The sequence below is a fragment of the Chionomys nivalis genome, chromosome 3, assembly GCF_950005125.1.
Source record: "Chionomys nivalis chromosome 3, mChiNiv1.1, whole genome shotgun sequence".
Taxonomy (NCBI): Eukaryota; Metazoa; Chordata; class Mammalia; order Rodentia; family Cricetidae; genus Chionomys; species Chionomys nivalis.
Window position 1 is genome coordinate 59,189,677 of NC_080088.1, and position 19,003 is coordinate 59,208,679.

Sequence of the window (19,003 nt, forward strand, 5' to 3'; positions counted from 1 at the left end):
TGGTGTTAAAGCATGACAAGTAATCTCCTGGCTAATTTATACATGCCCACTACCTGGAACACTGAGCGAAGCTGGAATCTAAAGACAAGGTCAGGAAGGTTACTCTAAAATGTAATCCAGTGATATTTAATACACACAGGACGGGAGTTTTTATAACATTCTACTTTGTAGTGTTGAGGGTTGTTGTCTATGAGACTGAGTTGTTAGGAGCAATGGCCCTAACTCAGACAGACTGAAGAACAAACCATAAGTGGTAATAGGCTATCCATTTATCTATCACTAACTGTGTGGTCAAGGTTCTCCAACGAGACAGAGTAGCATTCTCTGTCTCTCTGTCTCTGTCTCTCTGTCTCTGTCTCTCTCTGTGTATGTGTGTGTGTGTGGTCAAGGTTCTCCAAACAAAACAGACAGTAGCATTCTCTCTCTGTCTCCCTCTCTCTGTCTCTCTCTCACACACACATACACACACACACACACACAGAGAGAGAGAGAGAGAGAGAGAGAGAGAGAGAGAGAGAGAGAGAGAGAGAGAGAATATTATCTTAATGAACTGGTGCATAAGATTAGGGGTCAGCCTTTATTCACTTCAAGCCTTGGAAGCTTTTTTCAGAGTCTATCACTTTAAATATTATCTCATTCACGTTTGGCCATCTCTTTGGGCATGGTGGCTCAGCCAAGTTAGTACATACACTAAATCTTCACCCCGCCCTAGGTGAGAAGAGGCTGAAGTGATTAGCTGTTGCATTAGTCTCTGCTAGAGAGGAAACAGTGGCTTGATGCTGGGTTCCATGCCTGTTCTTTCATAGTTTTGGGGCAGTGTAAACTCTGGCAACCTCAGATTCTGTCTTCAACTAAATAAAGGAGTTCGAGAATTAGATGATATAATGTAAATGTAAGGCTCCTCTTATAACTACTGAATAATTATTTCCTTCTGCTTCCAGACAGAGGGGTCTGGAAGCTTCTGTTTTATTTGAATCAAACTTCCTATGAGATGGTCCAACCCTTGGCTCACAAAGTGACATTCTGCTTACAAATCCCATTACCCACGTAAGAGACATAGGAATTCCCACTGGAAAGGATCCATCCATTGTTGGATGTGACTGTATCCCTATTCATAAATCAGTGTCTGAGTTAGAAATTATTAATAAGAAAAGAAGTCAACACTCTCTAAAAGAGAGCTTGTTATCAAGATTGGAAGTGGTGACAGGGGAGTCTCATAAAGACCTAATTGTGGGAAATAACCTATCTGCTCCGGACACCACAAAGCAAGTTACCTGTTTCTGTCACTCCATGAGAAATCACAATCACACTCCTTTCTCTTGACTTTCATTTGCTGGGTTCTAAATAGCCCACCCTTTATAATCTGGGCCACACGCAGCATCGTAGAGACTTTCTGGCCTACTCTATAGGTACATAAACTTGGTATTTTACTAAATTCATTTTCACTCCTTTGACTCTTTTTAAATATTTGTGTGTGTGTGTGTGTGTGTGTGTGTGTGTGTGTACGCACATGCGCGCTGATACTTTTGGGAGTCAGAAGAGGGTATCAGACCTCACGGAACTGGAGTTACAGGGGGATGTGAGCCACCTGATATGGGTGCTCACATAAGGACCAGAAATCGTTCTTAACTTCTAAGCCAGTGATTCTCAACATGTGGGGTGTGATCCCTTGAGGCCACATTACATTATGATCCATAACAGTAACAAAATTACAGCTATGAAGCAACAATGAAATGACTGTGGTTGGGAGTCACCATAACATGAGGAAGTGTATCAAAGGGTCGCAGCGTTAGGAAGGCTGAGAGCCATTGTGCTAAATCCCTCCTGTCCCTCTCTTTAAAAATTTTAAAACCATACTTTATTTTATGCATAGCAATACAGCTATAATACATGTTGAATAACAGTATGATAGGATGACTGATTCTTTGAAACAGTCTCAGTAGGTGGCTCTGGGTGGCCTGAATCTCACTGGGTAGAACAGGTTGGCCTTCAACTTGCTGTCATGCTCCTGCCTCTGGCTACTGCTGAGATTCCAAGCATGAACTACCAACACATGGCTTCTTAGGTCAAATTCTGAATAGATGGTGAATGGTTGGTGGCCAGCTCCTCGAGTCAGGTGGTCTAATCTGCTGTGGCTGAGTGGAAATGAACTGCTTCTTTAATGGACTGATGCCGGGAATATAAATCAAACACTTAAACTCACAGGCAAAGTGGGTAAAGCAGGCTAAGTAAAGTATAGCCTAGTTTCTAGTATGCTTGCTTGGCTGGGTCAAATCAGTGCACCTCGAGAGCTGTCTGACTTCTGCTTCTGTATCCCTCCCACCTCGAAAGGCCCAAAGTTGATCCTGATATTCAGCAAGTCTTCAGATATACAAAGAGAGCTTCTCATCAAGAGATGGCAATAATCCCACATACCTTTCTGTTTCTTTACTTCTTCAGGGTCCTCTATTGCCTTTGGTTGGTCAGTGGAGACCTGTATGATTTCTAGTATGGTCTGGACATTTCTTATGGTCTTGCTCTTAGTATCTACAGCCTCTCCACAACTGTGTCTTTCTTGGACCTTGGCTCCCCATTCTTCCACAGAAATGTGTCTGGACTCACGTTTCCCCCAGCATCCCTCTGGCAGGTTCCTGCTCTATAATATTTCATTCTTGCATGAGCCAATTCAAAACATTGGCTTTGAACTTGTAAAGCTGAAAAACAGCTACAGAAATAGCTGAGCATGTAAGTCATGAAGTACCCTGTGAGGACAGACCTGAAACAACTGGTCTACCTACTCCTTCACAGCCACACTCTGCTCTCCCTATCTGCAACTCTCACATCCTCACATTCAGTCACCTGAAGATTAGGAACTGTGTCTGTGCTGAATGTAGCCAGGCTTTCATTCCCTAAAGAGTACCTGCAACAACTATTTACCTAGCATTTACATTATATTAGGCATTACAAATACTTGGGAGGTGATATAAAAGAAGCCAGAGGATTTCTAGTAGTTTACATGAAACAAATCATTTTATCTAAAGGACTTGAACATCCTCAGATTTTGGTATCCAGGAACACTCTAGAATTGATCCGCCACAGACACACTGCAGGGTAAGTGCATAGAAGAGTCGTATCATAGAGAAAATGCGAGCACGTTCAGGACTGGGTTTGAATTCTGGCTTTTCCATTTATTAGCTGTGGGGAGCTCGACCAAATTTTCTGAGGCTTAGTCTTACAAAATAAAGTAATAATTACGCTTAAGGCACAGAGCTGCTAAGAAAACTAAACAAGTGCAAAAACAATTAGCATGTAGTATTGATGCTTATTCTTAAAGATAATTTTTAACAGTATTAGTAATAATATTTTCCAGCCCCTAGGAAATGCTGGGGGGGGGGGGGGGAGATTTTGGTGTGCCAGGCAATCAACTCATCTTTTCTGAGAAAAAGGCTTTTGTCTCTACTCCATTCGTCCTCCAAGGTCATTGTCGCATGGGGGTGGTGAAGAAATGATGGCTATATTTATAGCAGCTAAGGAAAGCATACTTGGGATTTGGAGAACTTCCCCCACCTCAAACCCTCTCCTGTAATAAAAGTTTAAAGTCTTTTCCTGTAGCCTGCCTTATTTTTTTCTTAAACTACAGCAGCAATGTCACATTGCAGGTTTTCTCTCTGCACAAATGCCACTGTATTAAAATATATTTCTCACTGAATTTCGGTTGAAGGGAAAATTATTTCTAGGTCATTTTTCCTCTAGCCAAGAAGTATACAATAATTAAAGCCTTATTTGTAAATATTCGGAACAAGAAATAACTTATAGCCAAAGTACGATCAGTTCCCTCTTTCATGAACTTCCATATTTATGTGTTTGAATAAAACCTATGAATACTAACTGGCTCTTTATTCCAGCAAATGAGACTGCGGTGGGGAGTGAACCAGAGGAGGGAAGTGCACGGCACATAATTGAAAAATAAGATGGAGCAATGAACCTTAGATGCATGTCTACTGCTGGGTCATTTTGTGGCTAACTAACACAAGGCTTCGTGCTCTGATTCCTCACCTGGAAAACTATGACAATAAGATTCTCTGGGAAGTATGGTGTGAGCTTCTGTTTTTAAAACGTAAGCGAGCATCAATGTGTCTTTGGGATTTTTAAATCTAGATAGGTAAATATCAAAACAACAGTCTAAGAAATTAGAATAAATCTATTTTATCCTTTGTTAACAGAACTTGTAATATCTGAAGACAAGCATGTGTGTGTGTGTGTGTGTGTGTGTGTGAGAGAGAGAGAGAGAGAGAGAGAGAGAGAGAGAGAGAGAGAGAGAAGAGAGATATCTTGGTAAATTACTCATACCTGACTAGTCTAGGCATGCCTTGAACTCATGGTCCTCCTACCTCAAATTCTCAAGTAGCTAGAATTGCAAACCTGCACCACCAGGCTCAGCCTAAAGAAGCTATTTTAAATCTTGGGTTTCTTCAGATTAATAGCACTTGCAATCCTTAGTGTTAACTGTTAAGTTGGCAAAATTTAGAATCACCCAGGAGACAGGCATCTTGGCCTGACTTCGGGAAAATATCTTGGTTTTGTTAATGGAGGTAGGGAGAGCCGCCCACAGAAGGTGGCATCATTTCAGGCATCATTTCAAGGACGAGGTCCTGGACTGGATGAAGACGAGGAGGGAGCTGAGCACTGGGGTTTGCTCTGTAGTGGCTGCAGAGGGACTGTGACCAGTTCCACTGAACCTGGAGCTGTGAGCTGGGTGAACCCTTTCTCCTAGCAGCTTCTGACAGACTAGTTCAGAAACAGGAGAAGAAACATATATAGTACTCTGTGGTGCCTGGGCAAAGGGATGGGGCAAGAGATAAGGTATAAATGGGAAACACATTTGTCCAATAGACATACTTTAAAATTACCAAACTCACTAATCATGTAAGAACTACAGTTGGGGCACATTGGATAGGGGTATGCTGGGGACTGAACCCAGGGCCTAATGTCTATTAGGCATGTACTCTAATTGGTTAGGTGTGTGGAGAGGATTAAAAGCCTGATGACAGGCGTCTAAGCTGATGAGGGTGGGGAAATGAGAGCAATCTAATGAAGTGAAATCAGCATAGGAGTTTTTAGAGCAATTGGTGTGGTTTTAAATTTTAACTCTACATACCCTTAGACCAGTGGTTCTCAACCTTCCTTGTGCTGTGCTCCCTTAATACAGTTCCTCATGTCGTGGTGACCTCCAACTATAAAATTATTTTCATTGCTACTTCATAACTGTAATTTTGCTACCGTTATGAATCATAATGTAAATATCTGTATCTTCTGATGATCTTAGCGACTCCTATGAAAGGGTTATTGAACCCACCAGGGTCATGACCCACAGGTTGGGAATCACAGCTTTAGACCAAAAAAAACTGCCAGGCCAAAAAGCTGCCCTAGCTAAATACATTGATCAAAGAGCATCTGCGATGTTTAGAACAGCACGAGGAAGAACCTAACATATATTAATAGAAATGATGGAATAACTTACGGATCATCCATGTCACCATCTGCCGCTGTTAAGAAGAATAAAACAAACCCCATGCTGACAGATGGGGTAGAAAGGATTGTGCACAAAATATTGTTAAGAGAAGTTGTAGGATAATAGGTGGAAAATTTGATCTCCTTTTCCAAAAAAGCTGGGTATGGAAAAATACTCACTAAACCAGTAAAAGGAAAATTGCAAGCGCTGAGAGATGGCTTTTCTGTTTTGACTTTATATGCTTCCACATTATAATTCTTTATAGCAATCCCAAATAGCTCCTGTTGTTAGCACAGCATGTAATTTTATAGAGACAGGCTTTTACAACTCGGTCTTTCTCACCCTACTCCACCCCCCACTGCATTAGGCCAACTTTTTTCATTGAGGTTCTCTGTTCTTGTCTGGGGAGCTTTTGTGTTTACCTGTGTATGTGACTGCACATGTTCAGGTACGTGAGTGGGCAGGGAGCCTTTCTCTGTCCCACCAGCCAGCTCCCCCACTCACCTAAAAAAATGACACATAGACTTATTATTGATTATGAAAGCTCGACTAATAGCTTAGGTTTGTTTCTAACTAGCTCAGAAATGATGATTTTCCCATTCTCTATTTCCGGATATGGTACATACCATTGTTCTATTAAGTACTGCTGTCCCTCCTCACCTGGGAAGGCTTGTTTATTCTGAAACACAATTTCCACTGGGAAGGAAGGACATTTAATTTTCCTTTGATTCTCATTAAATATTTGTTGGCCACTTAAAGTTCGTTTGTAAAAGCTCTCTCCAGGTCCCATGTCTATTGCAATGAGAGTGTTCTCTATTCTTTTATTGACATGTTGGCATTTCTTGTCATATTTCACATCTATTCCCTCAGTTTGTGGTCTAAATTTTAATTGAGCTCATCTTTTTTTTCTTTTTTAAGATAAGGTTTCTCTGTATAACAGTTCTGGCTGTCCTGTAACTTGCTTTGAGACCAGACTGGCCTAGAATTCACAGAGATCTGTCTGTCTCTGTCTTCCAAGTGCTGGAATTAAAGGCATGTGATCCCACTGCCCAGCTTTTTAAAAAAAATGTAAACATGTTTTATACTTTTATTTCCTCTGAGGTATTATCTTATTTTTAAGAGCTTTTATTTTTTCATTTCATTCATGCCCCTTCTTTGTCCAAAGTCAATTCTTCTTTATTTTCTTTATAATTGTTTCCTGGTTGAATTTTTCTACAGTTATAGAACATGTTTATTTTATATCGATTTATTTTACTTTATGTGTATCCATGTTTTGCCTGCATTTCTGCCTGCACACCATCATGCTCTCTGTCATGATGATAATGGACTGAACCTCTGAAAGTGTGAGTGAGACCCCTCAATTAAATGTTTTCTTTCTAAGAGTTGCTGTGATCATGGCGTCTCTTCGCAGCAATAGAAAACCCTGAGACAGGTTCCATCCTCAAAACCTAACCTAACCTCCGTTACCTCCCAAAGATACAGTCTCCACCTACCCTCACGGGGGATCAGAACTTCAGAATGTGAATCTGGAGGATGTAGACTTTCAAGTCAGATGAGTCTTCAGAGTGTACCATCTGTGTTAGCTGTAGTCCATCTTGCTACCTCCCCTTTGGAAGAGAGGGCCACTTCATTCCCAGAGAAGTGAGTTGAAGCACCTCCCAGAGTTGACTGTGATATTTATGGTGTTTGCCCCCTTTGTTGGCTTGTAAACATTGCAACTGTTATTTAAGAAAATGTTCACATTGTCCAAGAACTGAGCTGCGAAAGGTCCTGTCCTCTGGGATGTCCCCATCATCTGTTGTCATTTCCTTACTTTTGACACACAATGACTTAGACTCACATGGTCCTTTCTCTGCCCTAGTCCTGTGAGTATGGCACCACCTCCAATTTCTGTTAGTTTTTTTTTTAATTTTTAATTTTTTTATTTTTAACCGAAGGTGGCATTTTAAAAAAAACTAATTTTTAATTCTTTTTCCTAACACAAGAGACCCGGCTATTTTCCTCATGTGTGTACTCATTTGCTCAGTCCTAGAAAATACAGAGAAGAGTTCCAGAATTTCTAATTAGAATTCAGTAATTATAAGTCTTTTCATTTTCCCTTTGAGGTAAAATTAAAAAACAATGAACTGGGAAGAAAATCTCCACGCTATGGGCTGGTGAGATGGCTCAGTGGGTAAAGGTGCCCGACATCAAAACTGAATTCAATCCCAAGGACCCACATGGCGGAAGGAGAAGACCAACTCCTCTAAGTCTTCACTGTGGCACATACTCACACAATACGATTACATTTTTTTTTTTTTAAATCACTGGGTCATTCAATACCCGCTAAAAGATTCATATACTTGCATTATCCCAAACCCCTGGCAGGGAATGTGCCTTTCACACGTTTCTTAAAATTATTTTTGTGTCCCTGAATGTGATCTCCCTCGGTGAATATTCTAAGTGCACTTGAAAGGAACTTGAGTTTGGCTGCTGTCTAGTGAAGTATTCCACAGACGCCACCATGGTAAATTGTTCATTTTCAACATCCTTACTGACTTTCATCTACTTCCTCCGTCACTAGAGAAGAAAGCATACTGAAATCTCCATCGATAATCTGGTGTCTGTTTCTCCTTTTAGTTTATGGGTGTCTGTTCTATGCGCTTTTCTTTTCACTCTCCGACCTGGTGTTCCCAGTTCTCGTGCGTGTTCCCTTTGATATTAACATGGCTAGTTTCACTTTATTTTGTTTAGCTATTGGGTTTTCCTTTCTTTAAAAAGAGTTCTCATTGTTAGCATAGCTATGCTGTCATTGTTAAAGCAGAGCTCTTGTAGAGTATAGGTTGGCTTGTGCCTTTAAAAAATACAACATGATAACATTTCCCTTTTACTTGGAGTGTTGAGAGCTTTTATATTTCATATAAACTGTCCATGTGGTTGAGATTGAGTATATCAGATTGATATCTGCTCGAATTGGGTTTTGTTCCAGTTTTCCCTATTTTGTTTTTGGGAGGAATGGGGCAGGGTTGCATTGTGTATCTAGGGTGGCCTAGACCTCACTGGACAGCTCAGGTTGACCTTGAACTTGTGACAACCTTTCTGCTCAGTCTCCTGTGTGCTGGAATTACAAGCATGAACCACCATGACCAACATTCTTGTCTTCTTCTGAGCTATTTATGGTACGCTATTAAAACAAGGATTTATTCTTATTTTATGTGTAAGGGTATTTTGTCTTTGTGCTTGGGTGCCACATGCACATATTGTCTAGGGAGGCCAGAAAAGGGCATCAGAGCCCATGAAACAGGAGTTACATATGATTGCCAGCGGCCATATGAACTCGGGTTCTATAGAAGGTCCTATACAAGAGCAGCAAGTACTCTTAACCTCTGCACTCTATCTCTAGTCTCTGGCACTCCATTTAACAACTAATAAGCTTTTGGGTACCTCTGTTTTACTTGTATTATAGTCCATATTCAAATATATTATATCACTTTACGTGTATCATAAGAACTTTGTATCACTCAAGTTTCCATACTTGTAAGCCCTGTACCCATGGATTCAAAGTTAAGATATTTAGGTGGAAATTTCATCATACTAAGTATGTATAGTTTTATTCTCCAAACAACAAGTTTTAGTAGCTAGCTATGTGACCTCTCTGTATAAGTTATTATAAGTAAACTAGAGGTGATTTAAAGTGTAAAGAGGATATGCACATTTTATATAAAGGACTTGAGCATCTTTGGGTTACAGGGCCCTGGTGGTCCCATCACTGGTCTCCATAGATGCTGAGCTACAAGTATCTTACCCATTCCTTTGTGAGGATGCTGACATATATTTAATTTAAATGGCTGATTATATTAGAAAAAATTCTAAAGAACCTTTATGTGTATTTCTATAATTTCACAATAATCATTAGTTTCACACGATTATTTTTGGTTCACAAGATTATTTTTGGTTCTTATTTGTTTTGATTTATTTTGTGTATGATTATTTTGTTCACATGTTTGTTTGTGCACCATGCTCATTCCTGCTGCCTGTGGAGGTGTAAAGAAGGCACTAGATTCCCTGAACTGGATTTATGGATGGCTGAAAACTGCCATGTGAGTACTGGGAACTGAACCCCGTCCTCTGCAAGAACAAATTCTCTTCAGTACTGAGCCTTCTATCCAGTCCTATTTTGGGTTCTTTTTGAGTTTCTGCTTAGAATCATTTTTATTTAATTTGAAAGCTTTTCTTTCTTTTTTTAATAAAAAACTGGTGGATATGTAACTGAAACTGTTCACGAACTCTCAATCCTCCTGTGTCCACCTCTTAGGTACTGTGATTAACAGTATGTACCACCATGCCTAGTCTGGACAATGTTAACACTCATTGAATTTCAGGTATTGTAACAACAAATTCTCTCATTTTTCTTTGTTTGCCAGATATCATTATTTCCTATTCATTTTTTTTGAGGGAATTTTGTCAGACAGCAAATTTGAGGTTGACAGTGTTTTTCAGAACTTTAGATTTTGTTCTGCTGTTTGGCTTTCTTTCTTTCTTTCTGATGTGAAGTGTGAAGTTAGTATTACTTGTTATCTTTGGATTCTATTTGCAGCATAGATCTATTTCTTTGTTAGTTTCTTGTGCTATTTATTTGCTTGATTGTTTTGAGACAAAATTTCACTATGTAGTCCAAGCCGGTCTGGAATTCACTCTTTAGACCAGGCTCTGAAACTCAGAAAGACAAGTTCTGGGATTAAAAGAATGTGCCACCAGGCCCAGCTAACTTTAGTATATATGTATACTGTGTGTGTGTGTGCATGACATGTGTGCTTGTGTGCGTGCGTATGCACGTGTGTAGGTCAGAGGGCAACTTGTGGATCAGTTCTCTCCTTCCATCTTTACATGGGTCCCAGAATTCTAACTCATCCCATCAAGCTTTCACAGCAAGAGCCTATGCTAATTGGGCCATCTCTCCAGCCTTTTTTGTGTAGAAATAGAGATAATTGTTATTATTATTATTATTTTTTGGTTTTTCGAGACAAGGTTTCTCTGTAGCTTTGGTGCCTGTCCCAGAACTAGCTCTTGTAGACCAGGCTGGCCTCGAACTCCCAGAGATCCGCCTGCCTCTGCCTCCCGAGTGCTGGGATTAAAGGCATGCGCCCGGCTAGAGATAATATTTTGCACTGTTTTGTTGTTATTGTTGTTTTGTTTTGTTTTTTTGACTTTCAGCCATCTCTAAATGTAGAGAGCCGCGTGGAGTCACACCTGATGGCAATGTGTAGAGAGCTGCGTGGAGTCGCACCTGATGGTTCTGGCTCCCGCCCTCCGCGATCCCAAAAGCGAGTGCTCTCTGTGATAATCAACTCCTAATATCAACTAGGCCTGACTTATGCTATTATCACGCAATGATCGTCAGCTGCTTGCATATGCGTGAACCTATGGACAGTGCCCAGGTGGCAATCCGGGGTTGGCGGCCCGTGCCTATTTAAGGGCTGGGAGAGGTTTGCCGCGGGGGGAGGTAGATAGAGAGGGAGAGAGAGAACGCATTGTCAAAAGGTCCTGAATAAACTGCAGCAGGAAGAGGTCCGGTGTTGCGTCCTTCTTGCTGGCCGAGGGGGACCGCGACATCTAAACTGCTTAAAAGCAAAACCTCTGTGTGTGTGCTGGGAACCAAAACCCAGGTCCTCTGCAAGAGCAGATTGCCCTTAACTGCTGAGTCACCCCTCCACACACACACACACGAATCCATTTCTGTTGCAAGCATATCTCAGAGTGGAATTCTGTGTTAATTCATACTAAGAACTGGCATAATTAGTTCAGATCTTCCCTCTGAGCCCTAGGCACACTTATCCAAAACTGCTTCTTGACATTCCCATTTATAGGTCTCTCAAATTTAACATAGCTCCACACATTTGCTACTCTTTGTAAATCTAAATGACCTCTTAACCAATCTAGTTACCTCAGAAGCCATCTTTAATATTCCTCTTTTTTTGACCTGCTCCAAAAATCAGTCCATTAAGTCCCATGAATTCCATCTATGATTTATTCATATCTTGAAAGTATCCATCTCTTTCTGCCTCTACTGCCATTATCTTAATTTAAGATGCCATCATTTGTGGCCTTGACCAAGACAACTGCCTCCAAACTGGCCCATCTGTAACCCTCTTTGCCCTCCAACAATTTATTCCTCAGAAACAGTAGAATGAGCTTTAAAGTATGTAAATCAGATCCCACTTAACAGCCTTTATTAGCTCCTCATTGTTCTTAGAGTTTGCTGTTGAGTACAGTCTGAACTGTGTATAAAGTAGCCAAAGAGAGTTTAGCCCTTGCCTTACCTCAGCCTAAACTTCTTGCTCCTACATACTCCCTGTTTTGGGATTTCTATTGCTAAGATTAAACACGGTGACCAAAGAAACCTGGGCTAGAAAAAGTTTATGTCATCTGTGAAAGGAAGTGAGGGCAGGAACTGAAGGCAGGGGTCTGGAGGAAGGAACTCAAGTAGAAGCCATGGAGGGTGCTGATACTGGCTTCCTCCCATCGCTTGCTCAGTCTGCTTTTTTTCCTTTTTCTTTCTTAAAGTCTTACTTATTTTATTTTATGTGTATTGGTGTTTTGCCTACATGTGTGTCTGTGTGAAGATGCCAGGTCCCCTGGAGCTGGAATTACGGACAGTTGTGAGTGCCCATGTGGGTACTGGGAACTGAACCCAGGTCCTCTGGAAGAACAGCCAGTGCTCTTAACAACTGAGCCATCTCTCCAGCACCCAGCCTGCTTTCTTGTACAAGCCAGGGCCACCTGCCCTGGTATGGCACCACCCACCATGAGCTGGGCCCTCCTACATCAATCACCAATCAAGGAAACATCCTACAGACTTGCCCCTAGGCCAATTTTACGGGGGCATTTTCTCAATTAAGATTCCCTCTTCCGTCTATGTTAAGGTTTGTATCTAGTTGACAGATACCAATCAGCACATCTTCCTATAACAATTCAAACTCTAAGAAACCATGTTTCCTGGGTCTAGAACATTCTTAAAGGTACCTTAATACACCTTGACCTTAAAAGGCACTTATTCAGGGAGTTCTTCCCTGACACTCCTCAATTAATTCATCATTGTGCCTATTAATTTTTTCTTCACTGTACCAATCACAATGTATATTTCTGTAACAATGTTAATCTAATGCTTCTTGCTCCTATTACACCTTAAAAAGAGTACTGTGTACATTCCTGTATAACATGCTTAACATGCTGCTTGCCACTTGATAGACAGTATTGTCCAATAATACATGACCTCGAGAAGGCTAGGAGAGGCTACTGGGCATTCGTCTGTCTTGGAAAGTTTCTTTGTGTCGTGGCTGACGGGGGAAGGTCCTTTCTCTGTTCACCTGTCCCGTGTGGCGCATTAAACTGCTTCCAGACACAAAAGAGCAGGTGAAGGAGATTAGCCTTATTTCCGAGGGACAGCATAATTCTGTTCTCAGGAGTCTAGGCATTCTCCGTTGCAGGTGTGCAAGAACCTGCCAATCTCCGCTGGAGGGGGCGGGGACGGGGCGGGCCTCGGAAGGGGGCGGATCATTGGGTGCTTCCCACGGATCCCGATTGGTCCGCGCGAGCTCCGCCCGCCCCAGCCACGTTGGGCAACCCCGCGGGGAGGCCCCTCCCAGCCCCAGAATGCACTGCGTGGCGCGTCACTCGGAGCGGCGGGTCCCAGCGCGACAGGTACGGCCCGGCCCCTCATTCCAGCTTCCTCGGGGTCTCCGGGAGCTCTGACCTGCCGCTCGCGCCGCTCTCGGCGTTCCACCTCGTCCTAACCGGTACTGCCGGAGCTGGAGCTGGGCGGCGCTGGCCGCGGAGCTTAGAGGGCGGGTGTGCGCGTCCCGGGTCCCTGCGACCTAAGGCTGATAGCCGCGCGGGCGGCGGTTGCTGTTTGGCAGGCCTGTCCCAGGATGGGCGGCCGGAGTAGGGGCGACTGATGGGGAGTGCGGGTACCCCAGGCCGCCAGCGAGCGGACTCCTTGGCCCCAGACGTCAGAAGCACACGAATTCACCCGGTCTTGTAGGTAGCCCGAGAGAGCTTGAGGTGGCATTCTTAGTTCCTTTTGGGCGGGGTAGCTTGTACCAGTGGCGTACCCTGCCCATTGTGGAGTCTGAATGGGCACTGAGGTTGGAGATCGCCCACGTTGGCTCTGGGAAACCCCTTGAGGCCCTGTTTAATGGTATTTTGCGACACTATGTGGCAGAAAAGAGATCTGAACAATTGGCTCCACAAGTGGGGATCTCCCGAGGAGGCCAAACTGTAGCTTGCCTGAGAATCTCTCTTGTCAGTAAAAGCTGCGTAAGACTTGATCGCCTGCTGCTTAGCTTCCGGGATCAGCATCACTCGGGGCAGGTGGAACTCTTCAGAACCCGCCCCACCTGTGCTTAACTTAGGGCAGAGCCAGGCGTCCTTGGGTCAATCCTAATTGATGAGCAGAATACCCCCCCTTTTTTTTTTTTTTTGGTTTTTCGAGACGGTTTCTCTGTAATTTTGGTGCCCGTCCCAGAACTAGCTCTTGTAGACCAGGCTGGCCTCGAACTCCCAGAGATCCGCCTGCCTCCCGAGTGCTGGGATTAAAGGCGTGCGCCACCACCGCCCGGCTCAATACCCATGTTTTTAAAAAGGAATCACATTCCATGTAACTGGTACCCACTCATTTGCTACCACTGTGAGAAGTTAGGCGGTATCTGAAACATTACTTAGCTTCTGGCGTGTAGAGGAAGGTTGGGAACTGAACCTGACACCCGTGACCGTGTCCAAAGTTATTGAGACATTGGGCTTTTCCAAGACGATCACATCAGTTTAGTACTTTAAAGACTGCCTCAAGTTTAAGTATTTTTAGGATGGTGTATGAAAAACTTCTGTCAAAGATTCTTGTGAATCTTCCTCTCTGCGCAGTTAAGAAGTGTGGGTATGTTTAGAGGCAATGTTTGATGGAGATGTTAGAACCACACTCCCTACTTCTTCGTCTAGGAGTTGAACAGATGACTTAAACTTTTGGAACTTGTGTTTCCTCCAAAGCAAAATGAAACTAATACCTAACCTCACAGGTTCCTGGAAGACTTACATGAGGTGTGTGATGTACTTGGTCCATAGAATGTAGGTAACCTGTCCATAGAAAGCCCAGCAAAATACTTAAATTACAGGCAGTGCCAGGTGTTTTTCATGAGTGTAGGAGGAGAAGGCTATTAGATCTTAAAGAGAACCACCTAAGATAGGGTCTACTCTTGCCATAGTTCAGAGCTGAGGGACTTGAAGTTTGGAAAGCAAAGCTTAAGTCAAGATAATGTGTAAGGCATGTAGTAGAGCCTGGATTTAAGTCTGAGAATATGACTTCTTTTTATTTACTTGTTTACTTATTTGTTTATTTTGCACATTGTGTTAGTGCATGAGTATGCCTGTATGTACATTAAGATGTGTGTTGGCACACTGGTGTGTGCAGGTGTGGATGAAGGTTGGGTGTTGATTTCCAGTGTCTTCTCTGCCCTCCACTTAATTGAGATGGGGTCTTTTTTAAACCTGGAACTTTCACATCTCCTGACCTGCCTGGGAGAACTTATCTCTTTTGGGATTACCTGGTTTGCCTAGTCTTCACTTAAGTTCTAGTGATCTGAATTTAAGATCTGAACATGAGTCCTCAGGATTGCATAGTAAGTGTTTTAGACACTGAGCCATCTCCCCAGCCTGATTTGACTTTCTAATTAACATATTGTGTTGCCTTTCAAAGAAAATGTTCCCATTTATTATTATTTTAAAATGATAGCTGAGCCAAGTGTTATGACTCAAGCCTGTAATCCCAGCACTTGGGAGGTGGAGACAGGAGGATCAGGAGTTCAAGGTAAGCCTTGACTACATAGTGAGCTCAAATCAGGCTGGGACTTTATACAACTTTGTCTAAACTGAAAATCAAAATTAAAATGTATGACTTAGTTTTTGCTGTTTGTTGCTTTCCTGGTTATAGCCTAGTGATGAAGAGATGTGAGGCTTAAGTATCAGTCCTGTTGTACTAGGGTGAACTTGAGCAAGTGAGTTTGGTTTTCTCATCTATGAGATTGAAGTTATACTTACCTATCTGAACTTACGTTACTGACATCTGCGCATGTGTTAGGACCCCTGTCTCTAGTTATGGACATATTCTCTTGTGGAGCTTGAGGTTTTACACATAGTGTGCATGCAGGTGCTCACAATGAAGCAAGCAGCAAGGACTGCTAGTGAGGAAGATAGTATTGGCAAAACATCACAATAAATTCTGGTGGTCCTTTGTACTCTTTTCCTTTTCATTCAATCTCCTGTCTGAGCATTGCAATTAATATGGTCAATTAAGTTCAATCAATCTGACTCTACCTTTAGCATCACAATTATGCAGCCAATTCTCAAATTACTCCCTTCTAATTCTCACAGATTTCAGCAATTATCAAGTTAACAAAGTGTTATGTAACAAGTTAGTTTTCCTAAACTTTGGTATAAGATGATTTGATAAGCAAAGGACCATTTAAAAAGCAAGCCTCCAAACTATTTAATATACATATAAATAGAACAAAAATTTACTTGTTTTAACTTAGATTTTGGGGGAAAAAAAACCCTAATGTCTCAAAACTGATTTTGTAGACGTTATTATTAAAAATACAGGCAGCCAGTTGAGAGACTAATATTTGACAAATAAGAAATAGTACAGGTGAGATCCAGATAAGGTAAGCATCCTGAAAGTGATACTTGAGTGCTAATGCTTGAGACTTGATTAACTCAAGTAAAAGATGAGTGACCCCAGCATAAAACATCTTTGTCTTTAAAGAGGTAGTGAGGGCATTTGGTTACAATGTATGTGTGAAAACTATTCTGTTTGAATTCTATTGTTTTGGAAATATCTTCCTGACACTTTGAGCCTCAGGTCATTGCTTGACAGCCTTCTGAAGGAGGGGTCTGCTTAAGAGGCTGATAGTGTCCTGTTGTTTGTTTGGGGACTTCCCTTAGACTTTGCGGCTCTCCCTTTCGACTCTTTCCTCTACAATTGCTGCTGGAAGGAAATGCTGAGCACTCCTTGGACTTCCTGTGAGGTTTCTGTTATCTTTTCATTGTTGTTTCTCGAGACAAGGTTTCTCTGTGTAACAACCCTAGTTGTCCTAGAACTAGCTCCTTAGTCCAGGCTGACCTTTAACTCAAGAGATCTGCCTCACACTAGCCCTTGCTCGGCCTCCATACAGGCATATTTCTGTGTGTTTTTTTTTTTTTTTTTTTTGGAATATACTCCCATAAGAATCCAAAGTAAAACTTTTTTTTTTTTTAAAGGGCGGTATGATTTTTAAGTTGAAAGAGACCCTTTATCCTAAGGTGAGTAGAGTCTGTCTATAAATTAGTTAGTTTTGTTGTTCATTGGATATTTGTCCTAGTTGTTTCTTGGTGGTGGTGGTATTGATCCTTTTTCTCTTTAATTGGTTTGGATGATAAATAAAATCACCCTGGGCTTGGGGAGAGGGGTTAACTTTTTCTCCACAGAAAACAATTTTTATCTACTGATAAATAAAAACGGCCCTCTGACAACCTTTTAGGACCTTGACAGCTGTGTTCTAATCTGTTTACTAGAAATCTATTTCTTTGGTTTATTAGGAATCTCTGAATATATGTTTTTCTGAAAAAGGTTTTTAAGACAGGACTGTTGACCAAGGTTTCTGTCCCACCCAGTTCCTCAGTCATTCAGTCCCAAAGAAAACACACAGAGGTCTACATTGATTATAAACCTGGTTCGTCTAGTAGCTCAGGTTTCTTATTAACTCTTATAACTTATATTAGCCCATAATTCTTGTCTGTGTTAGCCACGTGGCTTGGTACCTTTCTTCGGTGAGGCAGTCACATCTTGCTTGCTCTGTGTCTGGCTTTCTCTGTGTCTAGGTGACGACTGCAGACTGAAACTTTCCTCTTCCCAGAATTCCTATTGCCATGCGTCTACATCCTGCCTGGTCGCCATCACCCCGCCTGTACTTCCTGCCTGGCTACTGGCCAATCAGCATTTTATTAAAAATAATACAAGTGACAAGGTACAGACCATTGTCCCACAGCACAGGACCTTGTGATATAACCCAATCTGCCCTCCAACTCACAATTCTTCTTTTTCTGCCTTCCTAAGTGTTAAGATTGTAGTTATATGTCACTTGAAAATAAGTTTTTATCCTGCTTCAAATTTTTTTAGCTCATCACATCAGGATTTAACACATTGTTAAACTTTTATTTTTAGAAAGCTTTATATTGTTGTATTCTGTCATATGGGTATACTATAATTTATTTACTTGTCACTCTATATTGGATTTTTAGATTATTTTAAATTATTTGATTGTAAGGGTATCCATTTACATTTTTATCTGACTATATGATTATTTTCCTTGGGGTAAGGTTAAATTTTCTACGGAGCATAGTGGTGAACACCTGTAAACTCAGTATCCAAGAGGCTGAGTCAGGAGACCTATTGTGGGTTTGATTCAGCCTGGGCTACATAGTGAGTTCCAGGTCAGCCAGGGCTATGTAGCAAAACAAGTCTCTAAATCAATCACCTATAATTACTATTAATACTTTTATTTTTTAACAAATTTATTTTATTTTGAATTTATTCTGTGAGAATTTCATGCAATATATTTTGACCATATTCTTTCCCTGCCCCTCTCCCTTTTCCTAGGTCCTCCTCCACTTCCTTACCCTCCCAACTTCATGTTCTCTGTCTCTTCCTTCTGTCTCTCTTTTTAAAATAGGGTTTTTCTGTGGATCCCTGACTGTCCTAGAACTTGATCTGTAGTTCAGGCTGGCCTTACATTCAGAGATCTGCCTGCCTCTGCCTCCTGAGTGTTGGGATTAATGGTGTGCACCATCACACTGAGTTTCTCAAAAGACAAAAGGCCCACTAAAACCAAAACAACAACAACAAAAAAAAAACAAGGAGTCCCATTTGTGTTCTTGAGCATGGGGCTTGCCTGGAGTGTGGTTGATACTACGCTCAGTGTCACCCCCATTGAAGAGAACTAGATTAATCTTCTTCTACCAGCAACTATTGATTGCTGTTAGCTTCTTGGCTGGATTTTGTCTAGCTTGAGTTTGTGCACTTCTTGTGCATGCTATCACAGTCTTTTTGAGCTCCATATGTACATCTCCCCTGTTGCATCTCTTCCTTGAAGTCATCCTCCACCCTCATCCTCTCCTACATAGATCCCTGAGCTTTGAGGGAACAGGTAACAATGTGGGAAGTCCTTCTGTATATGTGTTGCTTTTATTGGTTAGTGGATAAAGAAGCTGCTTGGGCCTATGGCAGGGCAGAATAGAGCAAGGTGGGAATTCCAAGCAGAGATAGAGGAGAAAAGAAGGTGGAGTTGGAAAGACACCATGTAACTATCTAAGGAGACAGACACTGGAGAACCTTACTGGTAAACCATGAGCCTCATGGTGATACATAAATTAATAGAAATGGATTAATTTAAAATATAAGAGTTAGCTAGAAATATGCCTAAGCTATTGGCTAGGGTTGTAATTAATATT

At 41.7% G+C, this 19,003-nt stretch overlaps 1 protein-coding gene across 3 annotated transcripts in view; it reads left to right on the plus strand.

Moving 5' to 3' along the window:
• Nucleotides 1-13,141: 13,141 nt before the first annotated feature.
• Nucleotides 13,142-19,003, plus strand: part of Sec22a (SEC22 homolog A, vesicle trafficking protein) — a 62,348-nt gene continuing 56,486 nt past the window's right edge. The window contains exons 1-2 of one of the 3 annotated variants that reach the window (XM_057764263.1): nt 13,426-13,507; nt 17,375-17,520. The gene's annotated coding sequence lies outside the window, so the exon portion shown is untranslated. The other 2 variants (XM_057764264.1, XM_057764265.1) reach the window with 2 other exon arrangements.